This window comes from Jaculus jaculus, chromosome 12, assembly GCF_020740685.1.
Source record: "Jaculus jaculus isolate mJacJac1 chromosome 12, mJacJac1.mat.Y.cur, whole genome shotgun sequence".
NCBI classification, from domain to species: Eukaryota; Metazoa; Chordata; class Mammalia; order Rodentia; family Dipodidae; genus Jaculus; species Jaculus jaculus.
In genome coordinates, this window is record NC_059113.1 from 38759187 (window position 1) to 38776332 (window position 17146).

Below are 17146 nucleotides of genomic sequence, written 5' to 3' on the forward strand. Positions count from 1 at the left end.
ATATTTAGATGTAATATTTATTTGAGACCTTTTATAGATACATAAAATTCAAGCTTGTTTGAGAGACAGAGAGTGAATGAAAGAAAGATTGAATGGTTGAACATGAATGAAAATAACTTTGACCAAGTTATGATTACTAGGTATATATTTAAAGATATTCAGGGTTTTAAAATTTTACTTATTTATTTATAAACACACACACACACACACACACATATACATACATACATACATATATATATATATATATATATATATATATATATATATATATATAGAGAGAGAGAGAGAGAGAGAGAGAGAGAGAGAGAGAGAGAGAGAAAACGGGTGATCCAGAGACCCTATCCACTGTAAATGCCCTCCAGATGTATGCACCACTTTGTTCATCCAGCTTTACATGGGTATTGGGGAATCAAACCCAGGTCATTCGGCTTTGTAGGCAAGCCTAATGCCTTAACTGCTGAGCCATCTCTCCAGCCCAGTATATAGCTTTTTGTGAGGGAATGATTATACACATAAGAAAGTCATATAATTTAGTTGAAAATGGAGCCAGAATATGTATGTGCACACACACATATGTATATAGATACATATAATGTGTTAAACACCAGAAAAGTACTTAGAAATGATAGCTTATAAAAAGCACCATTGGGGCTGGAGAGATGGCTTAGTGGTTAAGCACTTGCTTGTGAAGCCTAAGGACTCCAGTTCAAGGCTCGATTCTCCAGGACCCATGTTAGCCAGATGCACAAGGGGGCGCAAGCGTTAGGAGTTCATTTGCAGTGGCTGGAAGCCCTGGTGCACCCATTCTCTCTCTCTCTCTCTCTCTCTCTCTCTCTCTCTCTCTCTCTCTCTATCTATCTATTAATCTGCCTCTTTCTCTCTCTGTCACTCTCAAGTAAATAAATAAAAATGAACAAAAAATTTTTTTAAAAAGCACCATTGACTGTGAAACATTTAGGAACAAACTCATTAAGAAAAGCATATAACCTATCTTGAACTTTCTAAAGTCTTGCTGGCAAACAAGCAAGCTGTGAAGATGTAGACATAATACACTATGATAGCTGGTGATAATCAGCGCTTCATGGCAGACATTGTAGTCATTGGTTTACTCACCTCACTCCTGGCCTCTACCATGAGTTTCATAATAATTCCAAATTTCCACTTTCCTTAAATTAATGTCTGAATTCACTGCCATCCTACTAGAACCTCTACAGGCATTTTCAGTTGTATAAACTACTTAAAGTTACATTTAGCAGAATAAATGTGTTTGGCAGAAAACACCTAATAAAAATCATGAAGAAGCTAGTGCAGTGAGTTGTCTTATCAAGCCAAGGTAATCAAATCACTACAGCGTTTTATAGACCCCCATGGGCAGATGAGTGAGTCAGAAATGAGAACCTGCATAGGAGCTCTGATGTCATAAATGCAGTATTTTAGTGCTTTGTGGGAAAGAATGGTTTGTATTGAATTGATCTTCTCTATGAAGTGTAGGCGTATGGGAAGCAAAGGGATTCACTATGTTACAAAGTGCAAGCCTTAGGGTGCAAGGGTGAAGTGTACCTGTGGTGGTTTGAATGTGATAACACAAGTGTATGGCCCCATAGATTTCAGGTGTTTTATTGAAGTTAAACTTGTAACTTGGGTCTCCAGCCATCTGGCAAGAGGAGGTGTCACTGGAGCAGATTCTGGCGTCCAGCCCCCAGGTGTGTTTGAATGCAGATCTGCACTTCAGCCCAAATGTGCAAATAGAGCATCTCGAGCTCTGGCAGTTTATCTGTCTCTTTACATTTTATGATACTGGCTGTTGGTGTTTCATCTGCTTGGATCTATGAAGGGGAGAAAGCAGCGTCTGCCTTTGGAGGAACTTCCTCTGGATCTATAAGCCTGAAATAAACCTCCCACGGGTTGTGTCTGGTTGGATGCACATCACAGAATTGTGGAGCTGCCCACAACAGAATCTGGTATCAGAAGACTGGGTTATTGTTGTGGATGAATCTGACGGTGTGGACTTTGTTCTTTGGAACTTGTGTGCTGCAGGAATGTGGATGGACTCCACTTGTGTGTGGAGGAATGTGAAGCAGAAGCTTCACAGCTCAGAAGCTAAGTATTATGGGCTGTTCTGGTGACAGCTAGAAAATGCTGACTACAGAGAATTGTGCTTGCCTGTCGACTTTCAAAGGGGAGGAGAATTGCAGGGAACTTTGTTGGAACTTGGCTGTTGGCATAAGGGCTGTTTGTGTTCTGCTGCCCATGCTCAGTGAGTTTGATCAAGGTTGATTTTAAAAGTAATGGGCTTGTGTGCTTGGCAGAGGGCATAGAACTGAAAAATGTACAATTTATCACAGGAAAAATTCATACAAGTTTAAAGTCACAGGCACAGAGACTGGTTTTAGGTTGCTAAAGCAGCTATTATTAATCAGATTACCACCATTAATGGTGGGACAACTGCTTTATGTTAAAAGAGTAAAAAAAAAAAAAAAAGCCTAAAGGTAAAGTCTACCTAAAAAAGGCTGAATGGTAAGAATGCAAACTTCCTTGAAAAGACTTGATGGAAAGGAAAATTCTGAAGGTTCAAGGTCAAGATCTATTTCACCTTAGATTAACAAAATGATATTGGTTTTGGAAACATAAAAAAAAAAATGGCAGCAGGTCACAACCAGCACATGGTTCCAGGAGCCACTGCCAATATGTAGCATGTGAACCAGAGAGATGTCCCTATGTAGAGAGATCAGAGAGGCCATTGTAAGGTAAATAAATCATAGTTTACGGTGGAGACACAGTGATGTTTTAGATATACCATAACTGTACAAAGGCTATCATGGAGTGCTAATGGCTTGGGGTGAAATTTTTCTTTTGGCTACTCGGCCCCACTGGAGGAATGAAAATTAAAATTCCAGAGGACATTGTCACTGGTGATGAACGTCAGACTTGAACTGCAGATGTTTGTTTTCTGTTTACCTGATACTCATTGATCTTGCATTGATCCAGTTCTCCTTGTTAGGCCTTATTGCAATGAAAATGTTTACCCTGTGATTTAATTTGTTTTGATTTTACAGGACTCACTGTTAAAAGAGATAGTCATAAATCTCAGATGAGACAGACTTTAGAACAGTCTAAAGTTGGTAAAGCTTATGAGGACCTTTACATTTTGACTGAATGCAGTTTGTACTATGAGATGGCCATGGGTCTATGGGGCAAAATAGTTTTCTTTTTTTTTCTGATAAGGACTGGTCCACAGAAACATGGATACCCCTTTCCCTGTTATGGCATGACTAGAACCCACATCTGATCCACCAAATATCTATGACAGCTAATAAATTCAATAAGGCTTCTATACAAAATCAGCATGCAGAAATGCAGTACTTTTTCTCTAAGATTGTAGCAAGCTTCTCTCAAGTAAATAAAGCATGCACATGGGTTCTGAAGCAAGAAAGTCTATCACAGACCCTGGTCTTTCTGGCTTATGCTGGGCATCAACATTCTTACCTAAGCTAGCCTGCCACCCAGATGAAGCATAAGAGACACTTCTGGTGATCACCCAAAACTTCAGTTCTCCACTCTTCCTGGATACCCCAAAAATTACGTATCATTTATTCCCAATACCATCTGGACAGGATAGAATGTGTTAACTTCATGCTGCAGAAGTGAGTCTATAATCTGGCTTCTCCAGTATAGTGAACCTACATGCAATATATGGAGGTAACTGTTCTGCATGACAATGGTGATTCCATTAGCCTAGATTTCTGAGGTACTTTGTGAACCAGAATATCTCCTGATCATGTTTAGCATAGGTTTGACTGAGAAATAACCCATTTTGCATTTGGAAATTAAGATCACATGATTAATATATGAATGCAGCTTATCTAGTCTGGACTCACTAATATACCAATGGGGTGAATACCAACATGGTTTCACAAGATGTCAATTAGGTATTGTTTTACTTCTAGAATAAACCTTGCTGACTTCCTTACATAAATGTCTTCTTTCTTTCTCTGTATCGTTTTTTTTTGTTTTGTTTTGTTTTTTATCTCATTCCCTCTTATGCTTTACGGTTTTCATTTACCCTCCAATAATCCTGTACTTTCCTCCTGGCACATAACCGTTATTTACTTTAGGATTCAGGAATGACATTTTTTATTTATTCCAGAGAAAAGGGAGGAAACAAAGCAGATAGTGGGGGTAAGAAAGGGTAGATGAGAAAAGAGAAGCAGGAAAGAATACCGGGTGGTCTGTGTCATCAAACATCTGCCTGTGTTTCCATGATAATAACAAACACTATGGACTTCTTACTTCTCTTGGAATGTGTTATATCATTATCAATATCATTGCAAGGAACTATGGCCACAGAGTGGGGTGTCTGCAAATAGGAAAGTCTGAGATATCATTGCATATACACATCATTGCATATACAAAGAGTATACGCAAGTAGGACATATATTGTCTAAAAGGTGTGAAAAAGTCTCAAAGCTGGGGACAATAAATTCTCCTGTCCTAAAGGCAGGCACCACTTCAATACTTACTAAGTCTTGGCTCTCTCCTCCTCTCTGTCTGTCACTCTCAAATAAAATATAAAAATTTTAAAAAAAGGAAAAGAAAAGGCTGGAGAGATGACTTAGCAGTTAAGTGCTTGCCTGTGAAGCTTAAGGACCCCGGTTCAAGGCTTGATTCCCCAGGACCCATGTTAGCTGGATGACAAGGGGATGCACGCGTCTGGAGTTCGTTTGCAGTGGCTGGAAGCCCTGGCGCGCCCATTCTCTCTCTCACTCTCTTTCTTTCTCTCCTCCTCTGTCTGTCACTCTCGAATATATAAAAAAATAATTAAAAAAAAAAGACTTGGGCATGGCCCCACTACCATGACCTATCAAGAGGCCAGAGGCGCCGGGCGTGGTGGCACACACCTTTAATCCCAGCACTCGGGAGGCAGAGGTAGAAGGATTGCTGTGAGTTCAAGGCCACCCTGAGACTACAGAGTTAATTCCAGGTCAGCCTGGACCAGAATGAGACCCTACCTCGAAAAACCACCCCCCCCCCCAAAAAAAAGAGCCCAGAGGCAATGTTAGCTGCTGGCAGCCTTGTAGGCAGATTACCATCACTTTCTCCCATCTTTGTTTGCTTCAGGTTGGCCTCTGGTTAGCCAAGGAACTATGGCCACAGAATGGGGTGTCTGCAAATAGGAAAGTCTGAGATCTCATACCAATTGGACATCTCATGTTCTCTAAGATATATTAAAAAGGGTGGCAGGGATTAAGAGACAACTGGAGAGGGGTGACCAATAGCAGAGTGGAGATAGCAATTGGTTATGAAGCATTCCCATGTGCTGTGGTAGAGATGTGATGATAACATCCCAGGGTCATTGAAGCCAGGCTGTTTTGCTGCCCTAACCAGGAGAACAGCTATTATCCACAAAGGATCCCTGAGTCATAGGCATTTTGATGCCCCTGACACACACCATAATGAAGCTGAGCAAAACTCACAGAAGTGAACTAGAGAATATTTTCACCTCTGGCTCCTTCTGGCTTCTCTTAATTAATTTCTTTACTAGGCCTACCAAGAGGGAACCTTGAGGGGTCACTAAAAAATCTAATTAAAAAAAAATGGTTAAAGCTGCTGCACCAAAGAAAAGATTCTTCTTCCTCTTACACGCATGCAAGTCTCAACAAAATAGAACAGGCAGAAGGGTTGGGGTGTTATTGAGACCTCAGCTAAGGCCTGACCAGTTCTTGGGATAAAACGGGGTGAGCAAATTCAAATGAGGTGAAACCCCGACTACACTTTCAAGAAGAGGACTCTCAGCAGAAGTCTGGTGGAGAAATTTAAGAGTCAATGACGTGAGTTAGGCAGATCACTGTGGAGGAAGTGATTGGACAGGAAATTAACTATGCATTTATGCCACCAGTTCATACTTGGTTAAAACTAGTGCAATCATAACAAAAAATGATAGCTAATATGTGTGGGGGCTAACTACATATCTGAGGTGGATCAGGTACTGTCATTTTCAAAGTGACATTATGGTGAGAATATTGCAGAGGAACCATTATATGACTTGCCAAAATTGTGGTGCTTGGTCTCAGAATTTAAATATAGTAGTACTCACTTTCTCATCACTGGGACAGAAATAAATTAAGGGAAGAAATGTTAATTTGGCCTAATGGTTTCAGAGGCTTTCAGTCCATCATGTCGAGGAAGGCACGGTGGCATTCATGGTGCTGGGAGATTGTGATGCTACTTAGGTCATGGTGGGCTCAGGAAACATAAAGGGCACCAGACGAGGGGCCAGTATAAACTTGACAATCATGTCCCTAGTGACCTAGTTCCTCCAGCAAGGCCACACCTTCCAAAATTTATAGAACTGCCAAAAATAGTCTGAGCAGATGGGGACCAAGCATTTACAAGATAAACTTGTAGGGTTACTGTAGATTCAAACCATAATAGCATCCTTGCCTCAAAGGCCACAGTCTTCTCCAAGGTCTACACATTCAATTGTTGACTATGTATCCCCGGTTAGTTGTGTGGCTAGTGGGAATACTACAGACGGTGGCTGGTACATTGCCCCTTTCTGTCAACTGGAGGCTGGTTCCAGAGCCCCACACACAATACCAAAAGCCACAATGTGGAGTCCCTTATATACATTGCTTTATATGTGCATGTACCTATGAACATCCTCTCCTATATGCATGGATAAATTAAAACAGTTAATACAAGGGCTGAAGAGATGGCTTAGTTGTTAACACACTTGCCTGTAAAGCCGAAGGACCCATGTTTGAGTCCACCAGGTCCCATGTAAGGCAGACACCCAAGGAAATGCAAGTGTGCAAGGTTGCATATGAGCATAAGGTGGCACACGCATCTGGAGTTTGAATGCAGTGGCTGGAGGTCCTTGTTCACATACTTTCTCTCTCTCTCATAAAAAAAAAAAACCTACAAAAAAGTTAAGACAATGGAACTGCTCTGTAAAACATTGTGATATCATATTACTTAGAAACTAATGACAAAAGGAAAACTAAGTCTGCACAGACATGTTTTAAAACTATATTTCCAATTTAAAAAGCCCACAAAATGTACCCGAATGTAAAGCAGTGATGACAAGAAATTCGGAAGAGGCATGGGACATAATAGGTAGAGGGACGGATGTTTGATCATTGTACACACTATGCATATGTTGAAATAGACTGAATCTCATTGCTAAGTACAACTAATATATGTTGATACTTCTCTAAAAGTTATTTCTGAAGTTGGTTGATGATTTGTATAATATGTTTATGGACACAGAGGAGTACGTGTGTATGATACAAGCTGATATGTGGGCCAATGGCACTCCTGACATGACCGTCCTCCTGTCTTCCCCTGTGTACAATAATTATGATTCCTCAAGGTTTCATTATGTGAAAACCATAGAAAGCATTGCTAGGGGGTTAAGCCAGGAGCAAACTAATGATTATTAATCATTCTTTCTGGGGCAGGTGTTTCAAATTCCAGGTACAGTGTCAGAAGAGTCACGAGTCTTCTCTCGGCAGATAGAAACCAGTGTCTTCATCCTGCAGCAAACACGAGTGGCTCAAAGAAGGGAAGTAACTTGCCTGTGGCTATGAAGCTACAAAGAGTTGGAGCAGTGAATTTAAGTCTTCTAGATGTTGTGAGATTGTCCAGTCACAGCCTCGCCCTGGGGCTGACCTGTGAGGAAACTGAGTAATAGCCACATGGGCGTGAAGAACAGGAGGTCACAGTGAGCCAGTATCAAGGCCACTGGAGGCACGTGGTCAAGAACAAGAAGAAGTAACATGAACACTTGCAAATCTGAACAGCACTCTGAAAGCACTGGCAGTGAGTGAGCAGTGAAAGCACTTGGAGGTAAGGCCTATGCAGACTCAGGCTCATTGTCTGGGAGTAGCTGGTAAGAGTACCCAAGGAGGAGCCAGGTGACGGTGGTTTTCTGCAGCTCTTTCTAATGAGCAAACCTGACATTCCATGAGGGAAGGTGGGGGAGAGAAAATTAAACCAGCTTATGAAGACTCACAGAGGTGAGCTTCTTGGGGTCTTTCTCCTTCATGGTTTGACTGTGATAAGAGCAAGAAAAAGGAAGTCAGAAAGAAGAGGAAAATCAGAAATGGTTGCCACTCATTTCAGAGTTAGAGATTAAAGCCCCGGATAACAAGTCTTAGCTAGAGAATGACTGAATGAACTTAGGAGGGCAACTGGCAGGTTCAGATAATGAATTTGTGATTTTAGAATTGAGCAAAAGTTGGCAACAGACATTGAAAAGCATGCACACACAATAATTATACACATTTGCACCACATTCTTTACTACCCCAGATCTTCTAGTTAGCAAGCAGAGCCAGTCAAGGCAAGGCTCATACTGCTGGAGCAATTTGCAGCTTGAGAACATTATAGACGTCTACCAGCTCTTTCTCTTTTTAGATCTTCTTTGTGTATTCTCATAGACTCTTGTTCTCAACTTCTGCAGACATATCCTAGCCTTCCTTTCTTCTGTTTGTTCAGTTGTTCATTGAGTCATTCATTCCTTAAACACCATCTAGGATCCTTTTATGGTACAGGACTTGTACTAGAACTGAAAAGACATAAAATGTAATGTTTCTCTGCATTGGGGTCACTGGAGTTTGACTTTATCAAGGCTCTACTTTCTACAATGCAAATATGACTATCATTGGCTATGTTACTTATGGAAATTTTGCTATAGGATTTTGATAACTGAACTCACTTTTAATTGTTAAGGCATTACATATACATGTGCATGTGCGCACACACACCAGCATATTTTTTTCATCCTCAAACATAGGCATTCTGCCAAACAGTAATAGGGATGCCCATTCTCCTTTGAAATTATTTTAAAACACTTGTCATTAAATAAGTTGGATTTATAGCGACACTGTTATTAACATTCAGAACTTGGCTCTTTTTCCTTTCCTTTCATTTTATTTCAGCATCATTTTCTGCTTGGAGTCTTTGGATTGACTGGAAAGCCAAAGGACCCACAGCCAACATTTAAGAAACACTCATTTTTCAGCAGCACCAACACATCACATGTATGTGCCAGCCAATCTTCCCAAGGACAACACAAGGTATTACACTTGTACTATCTTTTCTGAATGCCTGAGGAAACTGAAAACAGAGAATTTAATTGGTGCAAGGTGTTGTAAGTAGTAATTTTGCAGAGGTGTGATTCCATCACTATGTGACCCAAAAGTCCATTTTTGTTTGTTTCTTTAAGGTATTTCTTTGATAGAGAGAAAGAAGCAGACAGAAAGAGAGTGGGTATGGGCATGCCAGAGCCACCTGCCATTGAAAACAAGACTCGAGGTACATGCACCACTTTGTTCATCTGGATTTACAGGGGTACTGGGGAACTGAACCCAGCCATCAGGCTTTCAGGCTTTGCAAGCAAGAACCTTTAACTACTGGAGTCATCTATCCCTCCCTCCTTTTGTTACTATTAAGTTATATGACATTTTGAAGCAAAATGAAATTTTGCCAATAGTAAAACTGAAGGATAAAGTGATCTTGAGACAGGCAGAATGGAAAGTTTTCTTGTTAATGTGAGTAGAAAGCTAAAATTAGAATTCTTTGACAGATATAACTAAAACTTAGTGGGTAGTTATTTTGCTTTTCAAAAGAAAATGCTTCCCCACATGCAATCATGGTTACTGCCATTACACACTATGGAAACCTGTGTTGCAGGCCTTTTACAATAAGAAAATTTAGAACCAATAGCAATAGAATATAAAATTAATAAACTCAAATTGCTAACATAAGTTCCATGGGCTAAGTTACATCTTGCTGGAAGTCAGCTGCTGTATCCAGTGTGACAATGATGCCAGTTACCACAGGAAGATCTTTTTGAGCCCTTGCTCCTCTATTGCCTGGTGTCAATATGATCAATCTACCTTCCTGCCAGTTCTGACCACTTTGGAAACCAGGAACCCTCTGTCTGCACAAAGAATCTAGATACTGGACATCACATGGTCTTGCCTGTGGGGAATGTGTGCACACTGCAATCCTTCATTTAGTTACTGACACAATGGCAAAGATGCTATTCATGGGGTGCTGGAATTGCATTGCTCTTGAGGCATGGAAAATGCAAGAAAATGAGCTCTTGAGACAAAGGGAAATGCAACAAAATGAGTGTGGCTCAGGTCTCACTGGGCTTATTTTATTGTGCATGGGACACAGTTTTAACAAGCTTCATTATCTGGTTTCTCAATCTATAGCAGATGGAAGCAGTGAATTAGAAGGGAGTGATACTGCCATCGGCAAGAAGAGTGACAGTAGTGAGAAATGCCAGCTGAGAGCAAGAGAGAACAATATCAATCATGGGTCCATTTAGCGTCAGCTCAAATTGCCCCAAATACAACTGGTCCTATTATAGAACAATACCATCACTGTCGCTCCCAGTGATGACTCTGAGTCATAAAGGAAAACTCAAATGGCTCCTGTCAGATGATATAAGATGTCAGAAAATGTAGAATATATGTATGATAGATGTGCATTGTCAATGATTAAAATAAGGAAGAATTTTGATGCTTAAAGGACAAATTCCCAAACTGGCACATTTGGAACAGACCAATCACTAAGACATTGTCATCTTGGAGAATTGTCAATAGTACAATGAATATCTGCATATGTTCTCTCACACTAGAATGTAAAGAACTTCAGAAAAAGGGTTTTAGGGTTCTGGCCTCTACTATACATAAAACAGACAATTGTTCATAGTGAGAACCACATGTTATCATCATCAAGTCACAGTGAGTGGTCACAGCTCTTTGCTAACCAAATCTTTATAACAAATGTATGGAGGTCAAGTTCTTAGCCCAATGTGGTGGCTCTGCAATGTAAACACCTGGCTAAGTTGAACTATATTTTTCAGTTTTGCCTTGGAAGCATGATGTGGTTTGGGTGAGACACAGAGAAAGATTGCCTCAGCTGGCTTGGTGGGCAGGTATGGTGCATATCCATTTTGGTTCTGTGCTCCTGTCCTTGGAGAGATAGCGCTGTCCTCATTGCCTTGGAGCAGAAGTCCGTCCTGCGACTTCTCCTCCTTGCTTGGCTTCTCTTCCAGCTTTGCCCTAGGCTTTATGTGTGTGTGCTTATCTATGTGGTCAAGGGTTTCCATTTTTCCAGCCACTGTGAAAGTCAATGACAATTAGAAACAGCAAGATTCTAGCTGGTCCTCACAGTTTTCATTCATGGGTCCATGGGTCTCCACCTATCTTTATTCTATTCTTGCATCCTAACTGCCTATATAACACATATCAGGTATCAGTATCCACCAGCCACAAAAGAAAAAGAGCCAGTTGGTTTGCCAATGCCAGCGCTCTGCACCAGGTTATGAACTATTACCATGAGCATTTTAAATCCACATATGGCTAAGGGCTACTAGCTATATCTAGGCAGAGCTTTGAGCAAAGCTTTCTTCTACTTTAAAGACACTTTCAGTAGCATTCTCGCAGACACAACTGTCTAGTAGAATGTGAAAGCGAAGATAAACATGCATATATTAGTGTCAGAAAGGGCTCTAGGGCAGTGATTTTATTTTCCAGTCAATGTGTTTCAGTTAGTGAAATACATGACTAGTCATTTCTACTTAATGTAACAATAAGGGAGATTAATCCAGGCATGCCATATCTTCTGAATAGAGGCATGCAATTTGCGTATACCAATGGTGTTAAGTTATAAAACACATCTTGACATTTACTTTTCTTTAAGATTTTTAATTGGAGATGTAACTCATTCATCATGCTTTGGAATTTCTGGTGTCAAGGTAAGTGCTCTGATATGGAAAGCTGAAGATCTGAGTGTAATACCAGATTAATAGCTTTGCAACTCTGGGAAAACTTCTTCACTTCTCAGAGTCTTCATTGGTATATCTGCAAGAGGAAGTGACTGAATTACATTCACAGACCTTGTTGACTCCTTCTTACATCTCTCAATTTGCAGGCTCATTGGAACTTATTATCTAGGTAGAAGACTATCAAATGTTCACCTAAACTGTATAGTATATATTCCTTGAAGGAAATATACAGAAATAAAATAAAAACAATTGCATTGCATTTAAATCTAATCCCCAATGATAAGAATATTATGGCTTCACTTGGGTTCAAATATTTTTTTAAATATTTTATTTATTTATTTGAGAGCAACAGAGACAGAGAGAAAGACAGATAGAGGGAGAGAGAGAGAGAATGGGCGTGCCAGGGCTTCCAGCCTCTGCAAACGAACTCCAGACGCGTGCGCCCCCTTGTGCATCTGGCTAACGTGGGACCTGGGGAACCGAGCCTCGAACCGGGGTCCTTAGGCTTCACAGGCGAGTGCTTAACCGCTAAGCCATCTCTCCAGCCCGGGTCCAAATATTTTGAGGAATGGATTCACTCACTGACTTTACAATATAACTCCAAAAAATCTGAATAAGATCTTATCTAATGTTTGATTATTTTATAAAAGGCTCTGGAAAGGTATAATATAATATCTCTATAATTTGAATACTAGATTTCACACTTTTAAATTTTTTTTGTTCTTTTTTTATTTACTTGAGAGTAACAGAGAAAGAGGTAGATAGATAGAAAGAATGGGCATGCCAGGGCATCGAGCCACTGCAAAAGAACTCCAGATGCATACACCCCCTTGTGCATCTGGCTAACGTGGGTCCTGGAGAATCGAGCCTCAAACCAGGGTCCTTAGGCTTCATAGGCAAGTACTTAACTGCTAAGCCATCTCTCCAGCCTGGGATTTCACACTTTTAAAAAAATATATTTTATTTATTTGATAGAGAGAGAGAGAAAGAAGCAGGGCATAGAGACAGAATGGGTGGATGTGCCAGTGTCTCTAGCCACTGCAGATGAACTCCAGATGTATGTGCCATCTTGTACATCTGGCTTTCATGGGCACTGGGGAATTGAACATGGGTCTTTAGGCTTCACAGGCAAGTGAAGTGATAAGTGATAACCACTAAGTCATTTCTGCAGCCCTCAGATTTCCTACTTTATAAGATAATCTAGCATTTGAATTGTATGAGTGGTTTCTTCATGTAAATCTAATTTGTGTTAGAAGTATAGTGCCTTGTAAATATCTCTGGGTCACCAGGAGAAACATGAGCTGTAATCACTACCTTAAAGGAGCTCATGATCAAGTGGGGTTTACATTTGTTACATAGGAATTTCCTTTAAATTCAAACATCCTTTTATGGAGGGAATAGAGAGGCTCATGAGGTGCAGGAAGTAAACACTTCACAAGTCTCAGGAAGCTCCAGATAGCTACAAGATTCTCAAGATCTTTCCCAAAATTATAGAAGCAATAAACATTAGCTGGAGAGGAGAGATTTGGACCCCTATGCTCCCTGTAAGCCATTCAGTGAGCTCCAGGGATGCAGCTTTTGTGAATCTTCACCCATTCTGGGGTGGCCTTTCTGGTGATGCAGCTGCCTTTGAGTCATCTGTGCTTCTACAATAACCCCTCATAAGCTCTTTAAGTAACCTGTTACAGTCAGGTTCTCATTGCTGGTAGAAATCACCCAACCAAGACCAGCTTGTGGGAAAAAGAGGTTTAGTTTGGCTTACAGATTCAAGGGGGCAGCTCCACAATGGCAGGGAGGACAGGCATGAACAGAGGATGGACATCAACCCTGGCCCACATAAGATGGACAACGAGAACAGGAGAGTATGCCAAACACTAGCAAGGAGACATTGGCTCTAACTCCCATAAGCCCGCCCCCAACAATAACACTGCCTTCAGGAGGCATTACTTCCCAAATCATCATCAGCTGGGACCCTAATATTCAGAACACCTAAGTTTATGGAGTACACCTGAATCAAACACCATATTCTGCCCCTAGTCCCCATAAACTGATAACCATACATGATTTAGAATGCAATGCATTCATCCAACTTTAAAAGTCTTCATAGTTTTTATCAGTTCCAATGATTTCCTGCATGCCCATAGACCAAGATCTTTCAGCTACTCCATAATACCAAAAAATTCCCCCCAAATTCCTAATGGCACAGAATAAACACACTGCAAAAGATGGCATTTGGCATATCAAAGAACTATTCAACCAGTACAAGATTTAAACAGGGCAAACATCAAACTCTGTAGCTCCAAGTCCAACAACTCTAACCAGTGACAAATCTCCAAGTCCAATAATTCTAACCAGCAACAAGTGTCTGGAGTTCCAATTATGCCCCTCCAGCTAGGCTACTCACAGTCCTGGAAAACTTCATCCAGAGCTAGCAACTCTCCTGAGAAGCCATCTTGTGGATCTGGCATCTCCACTGGGTCTCTACTGAAAGCCACAGTCCATTGTCATGGCCCCATGGGGTCTCCATGCAGGCATCCAGAAGATCTGCTTCACACTGCCCATGGCCATGTCCAAAACACAAGACCATGTTGCAAACCTTCTCTTTCCTGAATTTCTTATACTCCAAAATACCAGGTAGGGTGCTAATTTGTTAATCCAAGGGGAGTGGGAATAAAGCAGACTTTGAAGAACAGGATGCTCATTGAACACTCAGGCCCCTTCAAAAGAGTCTGCATTCTTCCTGTTGCTTCTGTGCAGGTCAGCTGGCCCAATCTCAATGTTTGTAATTTCTCAAAGAATTTGCAGGTGAATGGGCAGCAGTTTTGGCCCAAAGATTTCATTTTTCCTGTGCCATATCCCTCTGCTCTCACAAGTCCATTTCTATGCAGTGCAACCCTGCACAACTTCTCAGGACACAGTCATAACAGCAAATTTCTAAAACTGCTTCTAGCCCAATCCAAGCAAAGCTCTTTCTCACCCTTATAAGCCAACCCTCACAAACTATAGTTCTTACTGTATTCAGCCTTTCAACTCTGACCACAATATTCCATCAAGCTGTATTTACTGCACTGTAAGGTGTCTTTTAGGCCAAGGTTTCAAATCCTTCCACGTTCTTCTTGAAAATCAGATCCAAAAGGCCAAAGCCAAATAGATGTCTAGCAGCAATCCCAGTCCTTGGTACAACTTTACTGTTGCAATTAGGTTTGCATTGCTGGTAGAAATCACCCAACCAAGAGCAGCTTGTGGGGAAAAAAGAGGTGTATTTTGGCTTACAGGCTTGATGGCGATGCTCCATGATGGCAGGGAAAACTATAACATGAGCGGAGGGTGGACATCATCCCCTGGCACACATAAGGTGGACAACAGGAACAGGAGAATGTGCTAAACACTGGCAAGGGGACATAGGCTATAATATTCTAAGCCTACCCCCAACATTACACTGCCTTCAGGAGGTGTTAATTCCTAAACCAGCTAGGAACCTACCATTCAGAACATCTAAGTTTGTGGGGGACACCTGAGTCGACCCACAATATAACCCTCCAAAAGTCATGGGATTACCAAACTGTATTTTGGTAGAATCATACCTTAGTCTGTCACTTTTCCCTATATGAGGTGAAAAGATGTTTATTATCATTTCTCCAGGAGGTTAATGCCACAGCAGAGATAGAGCAGGACCTTAGACGTGAACAGTTCTCAAGCTTTAGCCTATATCAAGGTCACTTGAGTCTCAAATCCCACACCTGAGTTTCTGATTCAATAGTGAAGATCATTTCAAATATTTTTCTTTGTGACATCTATACTACTGGTCCGGGGCCATAAGAATCACAATTCTTAGAAACTCTCCACCAATGCTCAGGAGCCTCTGTACTGGAGATTGTGAACATCTCAATGTTACTCATGTTTTTGCAATCTGGTCCTAAAGAAAATAGAATTTTTATAAGAAACCATTCATTGGCATGGCAAAAACAGGAAGTAAATATTTATTAACACATTTTTCACACAGAATTTATTTTCCATGACTTGTGTCCTCAGATTTCCAATGAAATTGAGCCAAAATTGATATGGCCCTTAAATGATTTAATTGACTTGTTTATTGTAGATACCAATTACAGTTCAGATTGAAGCAGCATAATTTCCACCTTGTGAATATTTTAATCTGATATAGACCAAATATTTCTTTTATTTATTTGCAAAGCAAGATAGAGAAAGAAAAAGGAGGAAAAGAAGGGGGGAGAGAATGGGTATGCCAGTGCTTCCTGCCACTACAAATGAACCCCAGACACATGCACCACTTTGTACCTTGGACTTTATGGTGGTAAGTGGGTACTAGCAATTTGAACCCAGGTGGGTAGGCCTTACAAGTCCCCTTAACTGCTAACCCATCTCTCCAGCACAAAGACCACATATTCACTACCATACTAAACAGGGCAGGAACATTCATAGTCCATTCTATATTTTTCAAAGTTTAGCCCAAACCATCTCATCTTAATTCCTAGCTCTTCACTTTAGTGCATCCCAGATGATGTCTTTGTCCTCTAAAGCTCAGAAGCAGTTTCCATATCCAAGAGCAATATAATATCCTCTCAAAGATACCTCATTCTCTCTTCTCTAGGTTTATCACCAATGGTTATGTCTTTACCCTTTCCTGAACTCATTGAAGTTGGGTAATCAACTCAGACTAAGGCTCTTATTTTAACCTGGAGAAAAGTATTATCTGAACACATCCTACATACCAGGTATTCAGCAATGTTTAGACAGAGGTGAGTAAAAGGCAGATTTGTCTCAATCTACATAGGGTTCACATATTTATGAAAAATTATGTGTCACACTGTACTTCTTACTGCATTTCACTGTTGATCTTGCCATCTTAAAGATCAATTTCTTCCAACATAATAGCATAATGTCCCCTAGAGGATTCAGGCTATCTTATGCGAACACTCACATGTATGTATTCAACTTTCACTTATTGTGATTCATTCAGGAGTAGCATGAAAATCTATGGTAAAAGAATCCTTTAAACTGAGGAGAAAGGTAAACACATCTATCAGGCTACAGTTACAAATAAAAGTGGTTCAACAATAGTTAAGCAAGACAGTAAGAAAATAACAAACATTGCAAATTCAATAAAATGACAAGAATTAATACATACTTTTCAATAACTCTGAATATGAATTGTTTCAATTCCCCAATCAAAAGACACTAACTAAGCTGGGCATGGTGGCATGTCTTTAATCCCAGCTCTTGGCAGGCAAAGGTAGGAGGATTGCTATGAGTTTTAGGCCAGCCTGAGACTACATAGTGAATTACAGGTCAGCTGGGCTAGAGTGAGACCCTACCT